This window comes from Asparagus officinalis, chromosome 6 (assembly GCF_001876935.1).
Source record: "Asparagus officinalis chromosome 6, Aspof.V1, whole genome shotgun sequence".
NCBI lineage: Eukaryota > Viridiplantae > Streptophyta > Magnoliopsida > Asparagales > Asparagaceae > Asparagus > Asparagus officinalis.
The window spans coordinates 3,043,071-3,066,046 of record NC_033799.1 but is presented as its reverse complement, the minus strand read 5'-3'; the positions used below and the strand labels follow the sequence as shown (position 1 = coordinate 3,066,046).

At 35.9% G+C, this 22,976-nt stretch overlaps 1 protein-coding gene and 1 long non-coding RNA gene across 8 annotated transcripts in view; both read right to left on the bottom strand.

The window, feature by feature from the left end:
* The window catches only part of LOC109844570 (polyadenylate-binding protein-interacting protein 4-like), a 30,195-nt gene extending 29,382 nt beyond the window's left edge, over positions 1–813 (bottom strand). For all 3 annotated transcript variants that reach the window (XM_020413675.1, XM_020413676.1, XM_020413674.1), the window contains exons 1-2: positions 503–813; positions 154–247 (exon numbers count right to left, since the gene is read on the bottom strand). The gene's annotated coding sequence lies outside the window, so the exon portion shown is untranslated. The remainder of the gene's footprint in view (positions 1–153; positions 248–502) is intronic.
* Positions 2,261–14,343, bottom strand: LOC109844573. Of its 5 annotated transcripts, XR_002248066.1 has the most exons (4): positions 13,978–14,343; positions 13,341–13,414; positions 3,729–9,562; positions 2,261–2,899 (listed from the first exon to the last, which is right to left on the bottom strand). It is a non-coding gene; the product is annotated as an uncharacterized LOC109844573 (long non-coding RNA). The 5 variants fall into 5 exon arrangements; XR_002248065.1 differs by lacking the exon at positions 13,341–13,414; XR_002248068.1 differs by lacking the exon at positions 13,341–13,414 and having other exon boundaries at positions 3,729–4,465.

The window sequence follows — 22,976 nt, the reverse complement described above, 5'->3', positions numbered from 1 at the left end:
TGGCTGTCGGTGAATTAGCAGATAATGCATGACTAATACAAGTTTGTTGTAAAATACTGAGGACAGAGTTCTCAAAGCACTGCAAAAACGCTAAAAGCAAAATACAAAAAAAAAAAAATCGTTACTGAAAGGAGTTTGTTGTAAAAGACTCACGTTAACTTCAACACGGTGATCGTTTTCACTAGCTTGTTTAAGCTTTGCTGATGTATCTTTCACTAGCTGTCCAATATGTAATCTCGTCTTGTGCCTGCGAGAAATGGTCAATGTTAGAACATGGCACACAAAAGGCCATCAATTCTACTGCGAGATAAACTGATCTAGCAAGCTACTGCTAGATCAGTTTCCCTAATAGAAAGGGGAAGAAACTGTAAGCGACTGTTGATTGTGCAAGCTACTGCGAGATAAACTGATCTAGCACACAAAAGGCCATCAACAACTAAACAATTTCCCTAATAGAAAGGGGAAGAAACTGTAGAAATCAGAAATAAAAGGAACGAGGTACCTGAGAGTCCAAAGGAGAGTGAGATCGGAGACGGATTAGCTGCGAGCTCGACGACCTATATCGCAGATGAGATCGGAGACGAGACCAGCAGCTCGACGAAGAGATTAGTTACGAGATCGACGACGAAATCAGAGTTGAGATCGGAGACGATGAGATCGGAAAACGGTGAAGAGATTAGCGACGAGTTCAGCGATGAGATCGACGAATTTCGGCCATGGCGATCTCCCAGAGCGAACGAAGAGGGAGATATTTTAGAAAGGGGTGATGATTTGAGAGAGAGAGAAAGAGGGATATTTGGTAAAGCGGAGAGAAAAAAATGAGATTTAGTTTCAGTGTTAAGCCCAAACCAGCCTATAAAATCGGCCCAAATCAAAATTATTGGGCCTAGCGAAACGGTTTTTGTAAACCGTTGTTAAAGCATTGCAAAACCACCCCCACAGATACCTAGCGTAACGGTCATAAGCGTTGCACTAGAATTGTTGCGTTAGAGCAAATATGTGGTAGTGACTTAAGGTATATAACTGCTATGGAAAACAATTGAAAGTATATTAGTGCTAAGGGATAACTATAAGGTAATTAATTAAGTGCTATTTAGCCGAAAAGAAATGAATATAAGGTGCCAATAAATGTTGACATTATGTATGAATTATTTACCGCAGATAATACATTTCAAATGCATTATTTAAATATTTATTTATAATTCGTTGCGAATTGAGCGTTTGATTGAAAAGGAAAACTGATACAAAAGCTAGAAGATTAAAAATTGGAAGTATTTTTTTTCAGTCACTAATATTTTAATACAGTATTACTAACCGAACAATGAAAATATAAGATCACAGCTATAACTAGATGATTTACTATTTTCCAATATTTAAGAGCTTAAATTGAACAATCATAGAAGTTGCATCAGAATATATTATTGAGCCACAGGTCAGTTGAATAATTTTCAGTAAAGAAGTGCATCCGATCACACTCGATATCACAAATTTCAGTCTTCATTACAAACCTGGCAACTTTTTAGTGTGCATTACAAATCTGTGAGCAAACTGAACAAATACATCACAGAAGGAAAAAAACTGAGAATATCACTTGTATACATTTTATGAACTAAACACTGGTGCTAGCATTAAGGTTAGAAAGCAAGTATAAAATTTGAGCTATTTTTGCACCGGACAATGGATTTTGCATATACTATTCTCACTATAAAATCATCAGTAACTGATAATTCTCATCGATGAACAACTTCGACGATAATTTTAAAACTTGATCTATATTTGCATCTGACAATGGATTTGGCATCCAAATAGATAAAACGCATACACTGTCCTAACTATTAAATCATCAGTGGCTGACAATTCTCATCAATGAACAACTTCGACGATGATTTAAAAGAGCTAATTTTGCTCCTGACAATGGATTCTACATCCAAATAGATAAAATGCATACGCCGTCATAATATCATCAGTGACTAACAATTCTCATCAGTGAACAACTTACCACAAAAATTGCACGAGTCAATGAGAATCAGTTGACACCTTAATGGCCTCGTTCCGCTGTTGAATGAAATCTGCGTCTCACAATTATACAAAGTATTAAACAATAAATTATGTTAATTACATTTACGCTTCGAATTTGGGAATACTATATAGATGCTCCTTTTAAGCATGATACATAATGCCATGTCCGCGTAACAAGTAAGATGCACATGATGTCTTTTGCACCTGATCTCTGAACTTTAAATTAAGAGAAAAAAGGAAAAAAAAAAAAGCAAGAGATAATCCTCTATCTGTAATCTTTTCACGTATTTCTCAATATAAAAGACAATAGCAGTCTTCAGACCAAAAATAAAAATAAAAATAAACTCGTCTACCAAATTAGAAAATGAAAGAAAGGAAATAGAAATGGAATATGACCAAGCACAATATTTTGGTCTAAAAAAATACAATTTCAAGAAGCCTAAATAACATATGTAAAAGAAGCCAACTATGTTCTTTGCCACATCTGAACAAGGCAAAAAAAATCATGGGAGAAGAAAGGAATTATGAGATCTATCTCCAGCTTAAGCTTCTGGGCCTAATCAGCACCAAGCTCTCAACACAATTCACTACTACGAGTGCGGCCCTCTCATCAAAGTCACATGAAGACCGCAGTTCTGCTCATTGTAGAAAGCCACGTCCTTCGCAATACACATGACAGGATCAAACACTTTACTCTGGGGATCATAGTACTCCAACCTTTGAACTTCGTCATTCACCTGGAGCAGAAGTTTTCCGCGACGAAGCACAACAGGCCACAGAAACCTCAGTGGTGGGTGCAGCAGGTCGAAACTAAAGGTTTAGGAACCCACACATGCTCGGCAAAGTCCCTGGAAGTCCACATTTTATACTTCATCCTATCCTGTGACCAATAAATGAAACACAGGTTACCTTCAAGATTGAAAACGTTAATATACACGTACTCTGATATTGGGACATTCTAAATGGGGTGTGGCCAAGTGGTAAGGCACTGGGTTTTGGTCTATAGGACGACTTCCGTCTTGAGAGTTATTTGTTGTTTTTTTATTTGTTTTTTATTTAGTTGAAAACTTTATTTAATTGAAAATATTAATATGCTCCGTAAGGCTTTCGCCCATTGCGGAAAATTCCCCACTGCTGCCTCCCGTAGGAGTCTGGGTATATTTTGATATCGAAAATAATAGTTTCGATATTGAAAATAATAGTTTTTTTCTGAGTGAACTAGAAAGTTTTTTTCCCAATTATTTATTCTGCCCAAGCCTGGCTGAGGAAGGGTAGTCCAGTTATGGAAGGAAAGAGGGGAGTTGGCTGAGAAACCATCGGATTCAGTTCAGTAATAGATTGGGTAAGTGTCATCTATCTTGATGGTATATTTTTATGTTTTTTGATACCATACATGTACAAATGAACATATATGGTCAACGAATTACCATTATTGAATTATTCAGTCCATATCACTTTCTTTGAGGTTAGCTCGTGAGGTGGCGACTTCCATTACGCCCCTGAGAACCCAAGGGGATGTGGAGGGTCGTCTCCTCTAAACATTTCGTCTTTGAAATTGAAGCAAAGCAAGGCTTTTGGAGAGTCCTGGTGGAGTCTGTTATCTATATTGAAATAGATAACTTCACCCACAGGCTTGGGACAAACATCTAATTCCAATCAGATAGGGTAATATCTCTCCAGGAAAAGTCTGTCGTTACTAGAGTAATTACCTCAAAGCCCAGGTCCAATGTTTTTTCTTCAACATTGCGAGAACAATAGAAATACCAGGCTACTTTATAAAACGTTCATACTTTCAACATATCCTGAAGCAGCCGTAAAGTTTGATGCACCATCTTCCAGTGTACCACAGTCGCGTCTGAATGCAGGTAAGGCTACCGACTCTTTAGTGCTCGGATTGCATACAACCAATTGGGTCTGAGTGTTGAGCAACAGCAAACCATCGCAGTGATGAGGAGGGAACAAATACTACTGCACTGCAGAATATTTTTCCATGAACAAGAACCTCGATTTTTTCCTGCCTTCTTCATACATATACATGGAGCTTCCTCGACAAAAGGGTTTATGAGCTACAAATACGAGCTTGGGTTTTTCCCTCGTACGCTTTAGATGCGCGGCTATGAAAGTAGGTTCAGAGAGCAAAGCATGCCACGATTGGCAAACGGATTTGCACTTCAGCAGATCCTTTACAGGGAGTCTGGTGAGTATCTCAAAAGTGATGAAGTCGGTAGTTATACTATCATGCTGTTTATATTCATGCTTCCTTCTTTTGATCTGATTCTGAGATTACCTCTCAATAACAGTGATGCGAGATGATAATTTACTGAAAAGTTGCGAGATGAGTTGCGAGATGATAATTTAAATGGAGCAGAAGTTATATCTGTTGAATTCAGAGGAGAATAATTTGATGCATGACACCATCATATAAACAAGCTAGGCCTGGACACTCCTTATCAAAAGTAAACAATTAAAAAATCTGTTATATTATGACCATAAGTCTTTATTCCAAATTGTAATCCTTATCAAAAGTAAACAGTAATAGGATTTTATTGAGAAAGAGATATCTTTAAGCAAGATTTGGACAAGGAAAGAAAACAACTATGCGCAGATTTTTCATATTCATGCATACTGTCCTGTTCTTATTAAACAACTATGCAAATTTGAAAGTGAGATCTTACCGATGATGGATCTGAAGAAATAAAAGAAACCCAAGACCGAATTAATCCAATAGCTACAGTACATACTGTCCTGTTCTTATTGGTTTTTATAGTGGTTTAAAGCCAAAAGGATTAATTTCAGCAAACCCCTCTTTAACTTTGGGGGTGTTGTAGATAACCCTTGTCAACTGTTTTAATTCTCAAAACCTCCTCAGCTCTTACTCCATGAATATTTTAATTCCACTGAACTTTGGAGCATCTCACAAAACCTACTCTACTTAACTTTAACCTCCTTTTTTACCGGTGCGTAACACTACTATTCTTGAGAGAGAGAGAGGCTAAATCTTCCTTTTTTCCCTTTTTTCTGTTAAGGTTATTGTAGCTATTTGCCATTTGCGAATGAACAACCCTTTCACCCTCCTCTGCTTCATTTCAAGAAAACCCAACACGAACAAAGGTAAGAAGTAATTAATTTCTATGATGATCAAAAAATGCAATTAGAAAATATTCAACATTGGATTTAAATTCTGCCCCCCCACCCCAACTCCTCCAGGCCAACTGTTTCATTAGCAAGAACCCAGTTCTCTCTCTCAGGCATCATCTCTAGAAGAACCAAAGGGTAAGCCAACCTCTCTAATACTGCCTTGTTAATGTAGAGAGAATTTTCCTCTTCTTTGATTATCGAGGACATTCTTTTCTTCAATGCGCATAATATTACAATGTGCATATCATTTTTGCTTAATTACAATACAAGATTTCATAAGTCTGGGAAATGGGTTATCACCCTAAAAGTTCTTTCTATTGCGGTGGTAATTTGCACTTCTTATTATGTTTATATGATGAACTGTTGAAAATTTGATGATTGCATTTCTTGTTAATTTGCATAGTATAGTAGCTGAAGTTATTTAATGTGAAAAATTCTTAACTGTTTGAAAGTTTACATGTCATAAATGAGATGGGTGTTTCTTGTTTTAATGTTTTCAATTACGTTTGTTAAAAAAATGTCATGTCTTGCTTAACATTATTATTTATATATGTAGCCCTTAAATCATTTGTGTTTGCATAAAATAAAAAAAGATCATCAACTTCGTATCAGTTTGCATAAAATGTTTTTAATATTTCTAAAAATTCACTGTAGTAAATGATTCCGTTTTGGTACAGGGTTTCTATTTGAAGCTGAATCTTTCTATTGGCAAAAGAAAAGTAAGAGATAAAGCAAACCAAAAGGTACAAAAGCATTCATCATGTAAGATATGTATCAGTTTTCTCAAATCAGATAGGATGTCTATTGAATCACAAACAAATTATAAAAATCACATTTAATATGTACATAATGATCTACGCTATGCGAAGTAAAACTGTCATGCTCAGAACACAGAACTATCGATAAGTAGAATGAATTAAACGAATCGAAGATGGAAAATCGATGACTGCTGAGTAGAAGCATGTAATGGACATATATCCCTGATGTTCACAATTAAACTGCAAGTCATTTATACTACATAGAATGTTCAGGTCAGTGTGAATCCAAAATGATAAACAACATCAACCATAAAAAGCCTTTGTCCTGGATTATTTCGCATAGATACATGAATTTATTTAGATCGATACATTTCATTTTACACTTTTTAACTTCCTACAAATTACACCTCTACTACCATTTCTTTGTGTTCCTAGGGACGTACATTTTAGACTCAATGTTGATCCCATGTTCTCTATCAGATTGACCCGATGGATCCAAATAATGAAGCTCCTGCGGGCAACCCCTGCTGATAATAGCAGATTCAAATGCCATTCGCCGGGTAATTGAAGTGGGCACGCCGGCCGGATCTCCTTAGCAATATCAAGTCATCTAGATAGAGAACCCATCAGATGATCTAATTTACCATTTCTTCGCAGCTCATTACTACTGGAAAACGGAGTCAGACGTGACTAATCCCCAAGGTCAGCTCATTGTCACCAGAAAACTACGGAGGTATAACCAGAACGCGTCCCCACTTCACGTAGTCAGGATCCAGGTTTTCGAGAACGTGCAGATTAACGCGCGTTGCTTGCAGCATAGGATGATTCAGATTGCTCCAGTCTGAACCTCGGTTACCAATCCATAGTGAGACGGTGCATGTCTTTGAGATCTGAACTTCTCATCCTCATCCATCCTCATCCTCTCCTCTCAACTCCTGTGAAATAAATTTAGTTTCATGGGAGTTGAGAGGAGAGAGGATGAGGATGGATGAGTATAAGAGGTTCAAATCTCAAAGACATGCACCGTCTCTTTGTGGATGGGTAACAGAGGTTCAGACTGGAGCAATCTGAATCATCCTGTGCTACAAGCAACGCACGTTAATCCGTGCGTTCTCGAAAACCTAGACCCCGACTACGTGAAATGGGGGCGCGTTCTAGTTATACCTCCGTAGTTTTCTGGTCACAACCAGCTGGCCTTGGGGATTAGTCACGTAGGGCTCCGTTTTCCAGTAGTAATGAGCCGCGGAGAAATGATAAATTAGATCATCTGATGGGTTCTCTATCTGAATGACTTGATACTGCTGAGGAGGTCTGGCCGGCGTGCCCACTTCAATTACCCGACGAATGGCATTTGAATCTGCTATTATCAGCAGGGGTTGCCCGCAGGAGCTCCATTATTTGGATCCATCGGGTCAATCTGATAGAGAACAAGGAATCAACATAAGAGTCTAAAATCTACTCGTTCCTAGGGCCACAAAGAAACGGATAGTAGATGTGTAAATGCAAAGTTAAGAGAGCAGCATTAGCTGCTTGCATTTGTGCTATTAATCTTTCGATTTTAGGCTTTAAGTTCCTACAAATCAACCCACTTCTACCTTGTTTGATTTTAGGCTTTAAGTTCTTACAAATCAGCCCACTTCTACCTTGCCAAATAGCATAACTAGCACAAATGCAAGCAACTAATGCTGCTCTCTTTAACTTTGCATTTACACCTCTACTACCTGTTTCTTTGTGGCCCTAGGGACGAGTACATTTTAGACTCAATATTGATTCCTTGTTCTCTATCAGATTGACCTGATGGATCCAAATAATGGAGCTCCTGCGGGCAACCCCTGTTGATAATAGCAAATTCAAATGCCATTCTCCGGGTAATTGAAGCGTGCACGTCGACCGAACCTCTTCAGCAATATCAAGTCATCCAGATAGAGAACCCATCAAATGATCTAATTTACCATTTCTTCGCGGCTCATTACTAGTGGAAAATGGAGCCAGACGTGATTAATTCCCAAGGCCAGCTGGTTGTGACAAGAAAACTACGGAGGTATAACCAGAATGTGCTCCCACTCACATGGCCTTGGACCCAGGTTACGTGAGTGGGTGCGCGTTCTGGTTATACCTCCGTAGTGTTCTGGTTACAACAAGATGACATTAGGCAGTAGCCTCGTCTGGCTCCATTGTCCAGTAGTAATGAGCCGCGAAGAAACCGTAAATTAGATCAGGTAATAGGTTTTCTACCTAAATGACTGCATACTGCCGAGGAGGTCTGGCCGACGTGCCCACTTCAATTACCCGGCGAACGACATCTGGATCTTCTATTATCAGCTAGGGTATGCCCGCAGGAGCTCCATTATTTGGATCCATCAGATCAATCTGATAGAGAACAAGGGATCAACATTAAGTCTAAAATATACTCATCCCTAGGGCCACAAAGAAACGGATAGTAAATGTGTAGATGCAAAGTCAAAGAGAGCAACATTAGCTGCTTGCATTTGTGCTATTTATGCTATTTGGCAAGGTAGAAGTGGGCTGATTTGTAGGAAGTTAAAGCCTAAAATCGAAAGATTTGTACAGAATGATATGTATCAATCTAAATAAATTTATGTATCTATCCGAAATAATCCAGAACAAAGGCTTTTTATGGTTGATATTGTTGTTTATCATTTTGGATTCACACTGAGGAGAACAAGTCTCTTCCTGAGTCCTGAACATTTTATGTAGTATAAATGACTTTCAGTTTAATTGTGAACTTCAAGGATATATGTCCATTACATGCTTATACTCAGCAGTCATCGATTTTCCATCTTCGATTTGTTTACTTCATTCTACTCATCCAAAGGATCAATAGTTCTACAGTGATTTTTTTGAAAATTTTAAAATTATAAACATTTTATGCAAACTGATACGAAGTTGATGATCTTTTTTTATTTTATGCAAACACAAATGATTTAAGGGCTATCTTACATTTCTTTTGCCAATAGAATGAGATTCAGCCTTAAACAGAAACCCTGTACCAAAACTAAAAACAGAATCATTTACTACAGTGATTTTTTGAAAATTTTAAAATTATAAACATTTTATGCAAACTGATACGAAGTTGATGATCTTTTTTTTATTTTATGCAAACAAAAATGATTTAAGGGCTACATATATAAATAATAATGTTAAGCAAGACATCACATTTTTTTAACAAACGTAATTGAAAACATTAAACCAAGAAACAAGAAACGCCCATCTCATTTATGACATGTAAACTTTCAAACAGTTAAGAATTTTTCACATTAAATAACTTCAGCAACTACTATACTATGCAAATTAACAAGAAATACAATCATCAAATTTTCAACAGTTCGTCGTATAAACGGAACAAGAAGTGCAAATTACCACCGCAATAGAAAGAACTTTTAGGGTGCTAACCCATTTCCCAGACTTATGAAATCTTGTATTGTAATTAAGCAAAAATGATATGCACATTGTAATATTATGCGCATTGAAGAAAAGAATGTCCTCGATAATCAAAGAAGAGGAAAATTCTCTCTACATTAACAAGGAAGTATTAGAGAGGTTAGCTTACCCCTTGGTTCTTCTAGAGATGATGCCTGAGAGATAGAACTGGGTTCTTGCTGATGAAACAGTCGATAACTTTGTGCCTGGAGGAGTTGGGGGGGCAGAGTTTAAAACCAATGTTGAAAATATTTTCTAATTGCATTCTTTGATCATCATAGAAATTAATTAATTACATCTGTTCTCTGTGTTGGGTTTTCTTGAATTCTTGAAATGAAAGAGGGAGAAAGGGTTGTTCGTTCGTCGAGGCAAAGAGAGGGTGGGGGGAGAGAGAGAGTCGCTTTCGCAATCAAGAGAGGAATGGGGTTTTAGGCCGTTGCACTACACATATATTATAGTTTCTTGGCAGATTATAAATTACAGCCAGTGATTTACAACCAATGGGTTAAATATTGGCCGACAAATTGCTTTATTATCAGGTTAAGGACCTTATTGTAATGATATTTATGCTTTAATAGCATTTTCATTTTTTTTTTGAGATTTTCTTTGGTATATTAGCTTATATCGGAATTATTAGCCGATATTTCTCTTTGAACATATAAGCAAAATCGTTATTTTTACTTTAATTGTGGGTTGGGTTTGTGTCGGGTTTGGGAATCCACAATCAAATTATACCATAAAACCCAAACCCAAACCAATAAAAGCCACAAATTGTCTCCCAAATATAATTCATTAATATATTTAGGTTACATATTATGCTGTTATGTTATATATGAACATCCACATGACACCTGACCCCGATTTTTTTTACATATTCATGTTATATCTCCAATTTTGTGATCATGTATGAATTTTGGCCATCCAATATTTATCTGATATCTGATATTTAAAACATTATTTACAATATTTCAGGGTCTGGTGAACCTCGTTGCATTTTTAAGTCTTAATTCGATGTCAAATTAACTTAAGGTTCCAAAATCATTATTTTAACCAAATATTTAGATTAAAAATTTATATTTATATCAAGACATAATTTTGAATTATAACTTTAACTGATATATAAGAGACCAAATTTTTACTTAGATGAAAGTATCTTTTAACTAACAAAAATACAAATATATTCTTAATTAAATAGTTACATTTATAAATTATAGAATATTAAAATATTAAAATGCAAAGAATATTAATCAACTAAAATGCATTAAATATTCCAATAATATTCAAAAGACATTCATGTTCAAATTCATACAAAATGTATTTACCATAACATTCTTCCCCCTTTTGCAATATATTAATTGTTCTAGTTCCTTCTGCTTTCTCAATTAAATACATTTTATAGAGCAGGAAGTGATAGTTATCAGTGTGATATATTAGTTTCAAATATTTAAAATTACTATTATCAAAAAGTATCTTAAGAGGCGCACTCTATGTATTGGGCATTGCATTTCTCATATCTTTGTACCATTTAAATGTATGTGTCATGTGATGCTATAATAGTTACACAGTCTGTACCGAAGCCAATTAAATACGTGCCAAAACATGAAAAAAAATTCGATAAGCTTTTTGCAAAACATGAAAAAAAATTCGATAAGCTTTTTGCATATATGTGTGATGCAAATAAGTGAACCCACAATTATATCTATGTGCCAACTGTTCAATGTTACGTTTGAAAGGTTGAACCATTTGCGGTAAGCAAAATACAAGTATGAAACTTCCAACTATCCTTGAGTAGGAGTTTAATACTAAGCAACAAACTTAATCTACTAAAAACGAAAAGGGAAGAGGTTTATCAAAGTAAAGGGAAAATCTGCTCAAGCTGTACATCAGAATAACATGAAATAATTTTCAGGAGTTTATTCGCTAACTAGACAAAAAAAAGGAAGGCCAGATATTGTTTGTGTCAACCAAGAGAAAGACGAAGAAAATTTCCATATAAATTGCTAACAGAACGCATAACTATCATTACTTAAACTAGTATATCATGTGAAGGGGAAAAAGACAGTAAAAGGAATACTATGAGGGAGAGCAATTGAAAGACGTTCTGATGCTTTTTCTGAAACTGAGATGCAATCAAAACTTGTTAGTAAAAAATCATGGATATTGGAGAGCAAAGTGTCATGAAACAAAAGAACATAATCACCTAAACGAGAGCACATCAACGAGCATAATGTCATACCTACAAAAATATATAGTAAAATAGAGAGGAAAACAAACAAGGAAATTTTATGATTTGCATATAAATAACCCCAATGAGCAACTTTGAATGTTGGGAATTTTACGAAAGCTCTCGGCTTGTTAGGCTTTAGGGACAAATTAAACAAAGCATACTAATAATATATCAATCTGTAATCTTTTGAGATCTGGAGCTAATACCCAAAACCCATTATTCCACGCACACAAAAACAAACAAAAGCAAAAATTTAAAATAAAAAAAAGAAAAAGGAAAAGGAAGATCACAAACAAAATCAAGAGCAAAATGCAAGCAATCCCGCTTATTTGAATTCAGATCCCACAATTATGAAACAAACCCAGTTGAGATCTCCATTTGGGCAATAATAAATCAAATCAAAGGGAGCAACATAAATTTTACCCCGGCCCTCTTTTGAAGGGAGTAACACAAATCGCAGCGTAGAGAAGAAAAAAGGCTACTTTTTTTAACTCAAACTCTGCCCTTTCCTTGAAAAAATGGAGGGAACCATCAATTTTTCCAATGTTAAGAAACCCTAAAATTTGAAATGTCGGCATTGAGACGACGACAGAGAAATTGGGATTTTACTTGAAGGCAGCCGAATGGTGGGCCCGCAGGAAGTAAATAACTGCCGATCCTAGTAGCAGTATCCTAAGCGAGCACGTAACCATATTTGTCGCGTGGCTGCATCTGAATATGTGGCCGAGCAGTTTATACAATGGGGTTTTTCGATATTAGTCCCTTAAATTATTAGCGTTTTGATATTAGGCCCTCAAATCTTCATATTATGATATTGGTCCCTTTAAAATCATTAGTGTGCTAATATTAGTACTATAGTTAGTTGGTGTTATAACTTTAGAGGAATATTCCGTTAACTCTTAAACGTATTTTAGTGGATTGACCCTTATAGCCCTTTGATTATAAACCCAAACGCATTATCTATCACAAACCCAAACCCATTTAGACTCCTTATCTTCTTCCTTTCATCCCCTTTGATTTTCGACAATTATCAGAAATGGGGAGATTTTGCTCAATTAGGAAAGTGCTGGTGAAGAAATTTTTTGAAAGCATTCCAAATTAATCTGCATGCAGGTTAAGACAAATTTTGATCAAACAAAGTGATAACACCCTAAGTTATAGGCAATTTAAATGAGCAACTTATAGGCAATTTATATATATTTCCAATTTTTATTTACAGATTTCACCAAATTAGTGCATCCATTCAATAGGATTCTAAGAGAGGAAAAACATCGACTTATGACATTAAACTCATAAACTTCATGAGAAAATATAGAATGCTTAAAACTTAATTTTAATTATGAGATTAATTCATTTGACTATATGTGTCGTAATTTATTCCCATGTAGACTATTTCATTTAACTATATTTGTGGGAATAAATTACCATTTGCATTAGAGTATGTATATAGCTTATTAGGATATCTAAAAATTGAGAACAATTCTTAAATAATCTGAATCCATGGAAAGACTATAAAGACAAGTCAATTATTATAAGTATTTTCACTCTAAGATAAGTCTTTTAAAAATTAACCATGCCCCAAGATTATGACACAGAAACAACACAAAGTAATTAAAATATACTAATTCAAAACTTATCAGCGTTGATCACTAAAAAGTAAATTTTTCCTCAAAAATAAATTTCAACCTAATCAAGCTTTCATTTTAACTCAAGCATGCAATTCTTTCCTTGCGATAATTTTCTTGTAAAGTTCACACCTCTTATAGCCATTTGAGCAGCAGTTAAGAAGGAAGATCTCTACTGCCTAGAATTCACTCAAGCAATTCCCTGCCTTAGTATGAAGAAAAGACACAAAAGAGAGTTAGTTAAGACTTCAAATTGGACTAACAACGCTCATTTCAAGCAAGCAATTTAAATGAGCAACTTATAGGCAATTTATATATATTTCCAATTTTTATTTACAGATTTCACCAAATTAGTGCATCCATTCAATAGGATTCTAAGAGAGGAAGAACATCGACTTATAAAAAGTTAATTTTATTTATAACATTGAACTTATAACATTAAACTCATAAGGTTCATGAGAAAATATAGACTGCTTAAAACTTAATAAATTAGATTAATTCATTTAACTGTATGTGTCGAAATTTATTCCAATGTAGATTATTCCATTTAGCTATATTTGTGGGGGGAAAAAGAATAAAGAGCCACCAAATCTAGGGTTCATAATTCGTGAGATGAGATAGATTGACCAAACTTAACGAATCTAGCATGAAATTAAGCATAAAAAATACCAAAAATATGGAAACAATCGATTAACAAAATTTCATGTTTTTTGATATCAAATTATTCATCAACTATTCGAAGAAAGGGAATATCATGGAGAAATTATACCTGTAATTGCCGAAATCCAACAAATCAAGTAAAATCCGACGAAATCCCCCAAGAAAGGCAGTGAATTCCCCAAAGCCGACAAAAAATCCGACGAAATTCGAGGGAGGAGTCGACGACGAGATTCGAGGGATGACGAGCTTCGACGCAGGATTCGACGACGAGCTTTGAGGGAGGAGTGAGCAACCAGCTTCGAGGATGAACAGTCAAAACCCGAGCTCTAGAATCCACTTGGAGTCACAGATCTGTAGGAGGAGAGAGAGAGAGGAGCCCATCTACTTGGAGTTAGATCTGAAGGAGGGGGGAGATACAGAGAGGAGAGAGGAGCCTCAGATCTGGAGGAGGAGGAGGCTGATAGAAACAAAGAGCTGAAAACCCTAACCCTAGATTCCTCTCTTAGCTATTTATATGGATAGCATTTGTAAATAAATATTTAGATAAGTAATATTTGCAATAAATTCTATTAATAAGACTAAAATGTGAACAACAACAATGAGACAGTTTATAAATAACTATTAATAATTTGCATAGGAATTTTAACTTAAAAGATAATTTGTAAATATAAAGACTTACTTCCTTTTGTAGAACAACAAGAAAAATGTCATATGAAGAAATAGATAATAGCAAGACCAATTTAAGCTCCTTTACTTTTCCAAAATAACCCTCCGTCGAGATACAAAATAAATTGACCTCTTGAATAGTAATTGGCTGCAAAATTTTGCCATTGCCAAAACTTTGGAAAGAGATATTTAGCTAATTTAGTAATATATTAAATTTTAGATTTTTTAAAATAGGAAATTTAGAGTTGGTCTTATATTCTTTAGAGCAAGAATGTATAAGCATTAGATTATAATGTTTTTTGTAACATATATTTTTATATAATTTATGGTTTTAAATTTTAAGTGTACAATAATCAAATCAAATGTATTAAAACTTAGAGAGACGCAAATTAAAAATACAATGATAAAAAAAATTAGTTGTTGTTCTTTGCACGGGGTACATACTAGTTAAGATTTTACTTGAAGGCAGCCGAATGGTAAGCCCGCAGGAAGTAAATAACTATCGGTCCACATGGCAGTATCCTAAGCGAGCACTTAACCATATTTGCCGCGTGGCTGCATCTAAATATGTGGCCGAGCAGTTTATACGATAGGGTTTTCTCTTAAATTATTAGTGTTTTGATATTAGGCCCTCAAATCTTCATATTATGATAGAAGAAATTTTTAAAACAGACTCATCACAAGTTTTAATTTTCAAAATCGACTCTTTTTTTTACAAAAATCGACCAACTTTTTGCCACGCCACCTTAATCTCATTCCTAAACAGTCGGGGTTGCCAACCCCGACTGTTTAGGAGGTTGTTAAACCCAAATTAGAAGCCTTAAACCCGATTTTTATGCCATAAATAGTCGGGGTTTGCAACCCCGACTAATTAGAAAATGAGATTAAACTGACGTGACAAAAAGTGGGTCGCTTTTGTATAAAAAAAAGTGAGTCGGTTTTGAAAATTAAAACTTTGTTTGAGTCTCTTTTGAAATTTTTTTCTATTATGATATTTGTCCCTTTAAAATCATTAGTGTGCCGATATTAGTACTATAGTTAGTTGGTGTTATAACTTTAGCGGAATATTCCGTTAACTCTAACGTTTTTGAATGGATTGACCCTTTATAGCCCTTTGATTATAAACCCAAATGCATTACTATCAAGAACAAATTTTTGATTTAAACCCATTCCCTTTTTTTTTTACCGGAATCGACCGACCCTCTTTTTATTTAGCGGAATCGACCCACTTCTCGGCCACGTCAGCAGCGTGGCCGAGAAGCGGGTCGATTTTTTTTTAATCTCATCACTAAATAGTCGGGGTTGCCAACCCCGACTATTTTTTCTACTGAAAAAATAGTCGGGGTTGCCAACCCCGACTATTTAGTGATGAGATTAAAAAAAAATCGACCCGCTTCTCGGCCACGCTGCTGACGTGGCCGAGAAGTGGGTCGATTCCGCTAAATAAAAAAAAGTTGGTCGGTTTGTAAAATAAAAAGTTGAAATGGGTTTAAATCAAAAATTTGTTCTACTATCAATCCTGTTAATCACAAGCCCAAACCCATTTAGACTCCTTATCTTCTTCCTTTCATCCCTTTGATTTTAGACAATTATCGAAAATGGGGAGATTTTGCTCAATTAGGAAAGTGCTGGTGAAGAAATTTTTTGAAAGCATTCCAAATTAATCCGCATGCAGGTTTTTTAAGAGAGCAAAGAAAGAGAGAGAGAATTAAATGAGAAAAAAAAAGAAGGGTAAAGTCAGTTTTTTCCTTTTTTTGGAAAAATTTTTAGGGGGGACCACTTAACTATAAAGTGTATTTGACAATTTGGGTTAAAAGATATAAATGCATAAAGTTGATTGAGTTCTAAAAATACAGAGAAAAGTAACTGGGTTTAATCGTAAATTATAGTAAGCCTTTAGATCTAAAGACAAAAATAAAACCTTATACAAAACGCCCGTCATAAACAAAATTGCAAATGAACCCAACAGATTTGAGCTTGGGAAGAACATAGAATTTAGAAAAATTAATGTGGAGCAGCTGTAACTTGAATTAGGTTACTATAAGTATTATCAAAAATGAGTTTCAAATTTAAAATTTGGAATTTTAAATTGAAAGATTGTTTGGAAATAAAACTCTTGAGTAATTATGTTGTGCTTTAACCATGTTCCATATATTGTCAAAATAAACATTTTTGAATTTTGATAAAACTGATTAATTTTTACTCCTTAATACGTGATTTAGACCTAGAAAAACATTAGGAATTTTTTTAAATGATTAGAGTTCACGTTAATTGCACCACACTGAGTGATGTGAATTTTCAATTTAAGAATTTTGACTTTTAAATGATGGATGGGAAAACTCAAAGTAGGGTTGGACCGGTTTGTTAACCCTCATCCGAAAATGGATTAGGAAATATGGAAACATTTAGTATTGATGGTTTGATCAAGGATGTATTTCTTTTGAAACCTTAGTTGAGACATCCCTCTTAATTTGAAAATATTTGTACAAATACCCCTCAAAAGAATGAAATAGAAAAAATTATACTAGTCTTGAGAGATTACGGGTTCACTTTTTGCCATGTACAATCATGATTCAAAAATGCACCATAAAAAGGAATTATATTTATTGCGATACCTGTGAGTTAAAGAAACTATTTATTAGGCTCACATGACGCTTTGGCATCAATCGATCACTTAACATAAGTAGAATTTATATTGGGTAGTACTTATGTTACTTATCTTTTATCTATATAGACTATATGCATCTCTACTCTCATATGATTAATTACATTCCAGTACCCTGAGGTATCATATAACTACGTGGAAGGAGTTGCTTATTTAATTACACCGTTGATCCTAGGATCGTAATTGTAATTACACGGATGACCTTGTAGCCAGGATAACAAGCAACTATCAAGGTTATCGCTGCAAATTATACCACCTGTAGCCAGGATAACAAGCAACTATCAAGGTTATCCCTGTAAATTATTCTTGTATATACAATCAGTAACCTTATAGATACGTAGATTCCAAGATCACTAGTGTAGTTGCGTCATAAGTCAAAGATACCAGCTTGTAATTAATCCATTCTAGGAAGACAATCATATGTGAATTGCAACAAGATAATTGCACACAAACTTATCACAGAAATTACATTAGCCTTTGAATTATCATAGGCATTACACACAAAAAAAAAACAACAACAATTCTGTAAGTGGATTTGGCCTCATGGGCCGAAATTATTACCCGACCGTTGTTTACGTGATCTGGCTGTTAGGGAATATCTCATATTCTATGGGATATTCTCTAATCAACAGCAAACGTTACGGAGAAATATGAGGAAAACGTAAATAACGGAGGAAAATCAGGCAGGAATTTGGGGACGGAGAAGGGGATTAGAAAGCCTATATATAGAGAGGAATACCTCACCTCTGAATTATCTCAAAAGACAAATCTTCACCGGAGTCCCCAAATTAATCCCCATCTTTCTTTCACTGGTATCAGAGCCATAGATCCCCAAATCACAGCTTTCTTCCCACCACCAAATTCCCAAATCACAACTTTCTTCCAACATCTCCTCCTCTAGGACACTGAGCTTGCCGAGGAAGCCGAATCGCCGCCCTACACTGTCACCGCCCTACACCCGCGTCACCAACCCCAGTCACCGTCCGACCCGCGTCGCCAACCCCAGTCACCGTCCGACTAGCGACTGACCTTCCGACCCGCGTCGCCAACCCGCGAAGCCGCCCATACCATCGCCAGATCACTGTAAGGATTTATTTTTGGGGAGGGTCTGCTTGGAACGGAAAAGGGAAATTTTTTTTTGGAAGAGGGTCTGCTTGGAACGGAAAGGGGGAATTTTTTTTTTGGGGAAGAGGGTCTGCTTGGAACGGGAAGGGGTATATTAAATAGGGAAGATTTTTTTTTTTGTTATAGTAGTATTTTATAATTAGCTAGTGTATTATATTCATCTCACTACAATAGTGTATTATTTTATCTCATTGTTTTAGGATTTTTGTAAATTTTTTTTTAAATTTGGGTCTGTTTGAAAAAAGAAAGGGATTTTGTGTCTGATTATTTGGAAAATATTTTTTTTAGTTCTTTATCTGTTTAATTTGTTGTGAGGCTAGTAGTATTGTATAATTTGCTTGTATATTCATACAAGAACCTCAATTTGCTATTTTTATAGTTTTTCTAAATACTATAGTCAGAATTTTTTTTAACTTTGACAATAGTTAGCATTTATTAAAATTAAAAGTTTATTCATTTCCTTCAATTAATTTTGTATATATAATTAATCTTATTGTTATTAAAAAAAAAAACTATATATTTCATTATTATAATTGCAATACATATTTTAATAAATTAATTAAGTTAAAATTTTTTAGCAAGTTAATTTTTTTTTGGTAACCTGAAACCAATTCTGTTTGAAATATCATACAGCTCAATTATCGTCATGGCTAGTAAGTTGATTGCATCTGAACTGGCTAAGATAGAACACCTTAATGGTTCCAACTATGACATGTGGCATAGGAAAATTAAGTACGGACTTATCCATGACAATCTAGATAGTGTCCTAGATGTTTCAGCACCAACTCTTGGTGATAATCCCACTGACGCTCAGAAAAAGGAGCTTGATCAGTGGCAACTTAAGGATAAAAAGGCTAAAAGCTTAATGTTAATGTTCATGGAAGATAGTTTAATCAAAGTTTTTGAAAACTACAATACGGCTAAGGATATGTGGCTTGCAATTAAAGAGAAGTATGACACTACCTCTGAGGTGAACATACAGCTCTTGATGCATAGATTTAATTCAAGCCGTATGCAAGAAGGTGAAAATGTTACTGAACATGTGAACAAGATGATTGTCATGGCTAAGGACCTAGCTTCAGCAGGATCTGAAATTCCTGAGAAATTACAGGTGGCAACTATTTTGAATAGCCTGCCACCATCACTAGATATGCCTGCCACAACACTTAGGCTTAATGGAACCATTAAACGTGTTACTGACTTGCCAGCCCAGTTAGCAATGGAACAAGATTTACTAGCTAGGAGAAAAGGTTCAGATGTGAACCTTGTGCAGCAAGAAGAAGCAAATGCAGCTCACTATCGCAAGGCACAAGGAACTCATCAGTTTGGACCTGTCAAACCTTCCTTCAAAGGACCTGGCCAGCAACGTGCTCGCGGTAAGAAAGGACCTCCTGGATCATGCTATATCTGTAGGAAGTTCGGCCACTTCAAAGCCAACTGTCCACAGGCAAAGAACAAGGGCGGTCCCAAACGCCCGGAAGGATCCGGTAAGCGGGAGTTCATCGGCGTCATTGAGTGCAATGCTGCAACTACTGACGCTGGTGGCTGGTGGATTGATTCGGGAGCTACCCGACATATTGCAAAGACGAAGGAAGGGATATGCGACTTCAAGGAGCTGAAGAAGGGAGATCAAAGGATTTACATGGGGAACAATACCTACCTAGATGTTGAAGGTATTGGTTCATACAGATTGGATCTTGGGGACAGCATCATGGTTCTCAAGGAAGTGTTTTATGCACCTGGCATAAGACGTAATCTGATCTCCGTCCCAGCCCTCCTGAAGAAAGGCCTTGAAGTTAGGTTTTACAACAATAGGGTCTCTATTGGGAAAGACAAGAAAGTGTTTGCTATGGGCAAGTTTGTACCCGAACATGATTTGTTCTGTCTTTCTGTTGTAAAACCTGAAATTTGCAATAAGAATTCTGATTTGCTTTATTCCTCGTGTTTTTTATCTGATTTTGATCTATGGCATATGAGACTAGGACACCCTGGTAATAGAAAGATAGATCAGATAATTAAAATGAATTTGTTACCAAATCTGACAGGTGTAAGGACATTACCCTGTGAACACTGCTTAACAGGGAAAATGACTAGAAAGTCATTTTCTGAAGGTCAGAGGGCAAGTGAACTTTTAGAGTTAGTTCATTCTGACATTTGTGGTCCATTAAGCATAAAGACACGTGGTAATAAAGAATATTTTATAACTTTCATAGATGATTATTCCAAGTATACTTTTGTGTATCTTTTAAACAGAAAATCAGAAGCATTTGAATGTTTTAAAAGATACAAGACAGAAGTAGAAAGGAAACTTGGAAGATATATTAAGGTGTTAAGAACTGATAGAGGTGGAGAATTCAATTCAATAGAATTTGAAAATTATTGCATTCATTATGGCATTAAGAAACATACCACTATGCCTTACACGCCACAACAGAATGGTGTGGCTGAAAGAAAAAATAGAACATTGATGAATGCAGTGAGATATATGCTGTCATATTCTGGTCTCTTCAAGGATTTTTGGGGAGAAGCAGTATTGACTGCGAATTATATTTTGAATAGGATTCCCACAAAATCAGTCGAGTCAACACCGTATGAGATTTGGAATGGACACAAACCTGAATTAAGTCACTTAAGAAAATGGGGTTGTGTTGCACATGTTCTCATTCCATATCAAGTTAGAGATAAGCTGGATCTCAAAACCTTAAAGTGTAGATTTATAGGCTATTCTGAAAAGTCTAAAGGATATAGGTTCTTCCATGAAGAGAAAGGGGTCATTGAAAGTAGAGATGCTACTTTTCTAGAAAATCTAGAGGAAAAGGAACAAGTTCAAGAGGCAGTACAACCTCTGTTAGACTTAGATGATGTTCCCAACGATGACCTGGACATAGTGGATGAAGTAAATCATCCAATAATGGAAGATGAGCCCTTAAATGAGAATATGCCTATGGAAAATCAACCAGCTGAACCTGTCCAACCTGTCAACCTTAGTGGTAATAAAAGACCCAGAACAACACCTGCATGGATGGATGATTATTATCTGTATTCATGCGAACCATCCTGTTTCTCGGTAGACATTGACATAGATGAGCAAGCTGATCCCTTGAATTATGTGGATGCTATGAACACACATGAATCAGAACAATGGCTGGAAGCCATGAAAAGGGAGCTTGACTCAATAGAAAGAAACAATGTATGGGAGCTATGTGACTTACCAGAAGATAGGAAGTCCATAGGATGCAAATGGGTGTTAAAGAAGAAATATCGGGTTGATGGGTCTATTGATACATTTAAAGCCCGTTTAGTTACTAAAGGTTTTACTCAGAAGGCAGGTATAGATTATCAGGAGACTTACTCTCCGGTGGCTAAGTTTGCTTCTATAAGAATTATCTTAGCAATTGTTGCACATCTTGACTTGGAACTTTTCCAAATGGATGTCAAGACTGCATTCCTCAACGGAGAGTTGAAGGAAGTAATATATATGAATCAACCTGAGGGATTCCAGGTTGAAGGACAAGAAAACAAAGTATATAAATTAAAGAAATCTTTATATGGTTTGTATGTGGATGATATTTTGCTGGCTGGAAATGACATAGAAGTGCTGAACAGAATCAAGTCAGCACTTAGTAGTGAATTTGAGATGAAGGACATGGGAGATGCATCCTATGTTCTTGGTATACAGATCCTTAGGGATAGAAAGTCTAGAATGTTAAGTCTAAATCAAGAAAGGTATTTGCATACGATACTTAGAAGGTTTGGGATGCAGAATTGTAATCCTGCGCCAACACCTTTGGTTATGGGAAAGCGGTTGTGTAAAGAACAATGTCCTGGAGAAGGGCAGAAACCGCTTAGTGTCCCGTATGCACAAGCTGTTGGAAGCTTGATGTATGCAATGTTGTGTACTAGACCAGACCTGGCATATCCGGTGAGTTTGGTTAGTAGATATCAAAGTAATCCTGGTCCAGCACATTGGGAGGCTGTTAAGAGGATTTTGAAGTACCTGAAAGGTACTGTGCACCATAAGTTAGTTTATCAAGCAGATTCGCTTGAGGTTCTTGGTTACTCTGATGCTGATTTCGGAGGAGACAAAGATGACGGGAAGTCCACTTCCGGACATTTGTTCATCTTTGGTGGTGCAGCTGTTTCTTGGGGTAGTAAGAAACAGGGATGTGTGGCAAGATACACACAAGAAGCTGAGTACATAGCCTGTAGTATGGCCACTACTCATGCAGTCTGGATAAGACGGTTCCTAAAGGACTTGGATCTCAATTTGGTGGATGGACCAATTGAGATATACTGTGATAATCAAGCAGCCATCAGCTTGATCAACAGTGGTGCAAACAGTTCTAAAGGAAAACATATTGAGATACAATATCATTATATTCGTGATATTGTGGAAAAGGAAGAAGTCTGTGTGACTTATATTCCTACTAGTGATATGATTGCTGATCCCTTGACGAAGGGTATCCCAGCAGGTACATTCATCAAACATGTTAGTTTGATGGGACTTAGAAATGTCTAAGTCAAGGAAACTTTCATGAAAAATGAAAGGAGACGATCATGGATAATGGTTGTACTCGGTTTATTCACGTAGAGTGAAAAATGTATATATCCCATGGATAGTGGGAGTATGAAATTACATCTTGAGTCACATC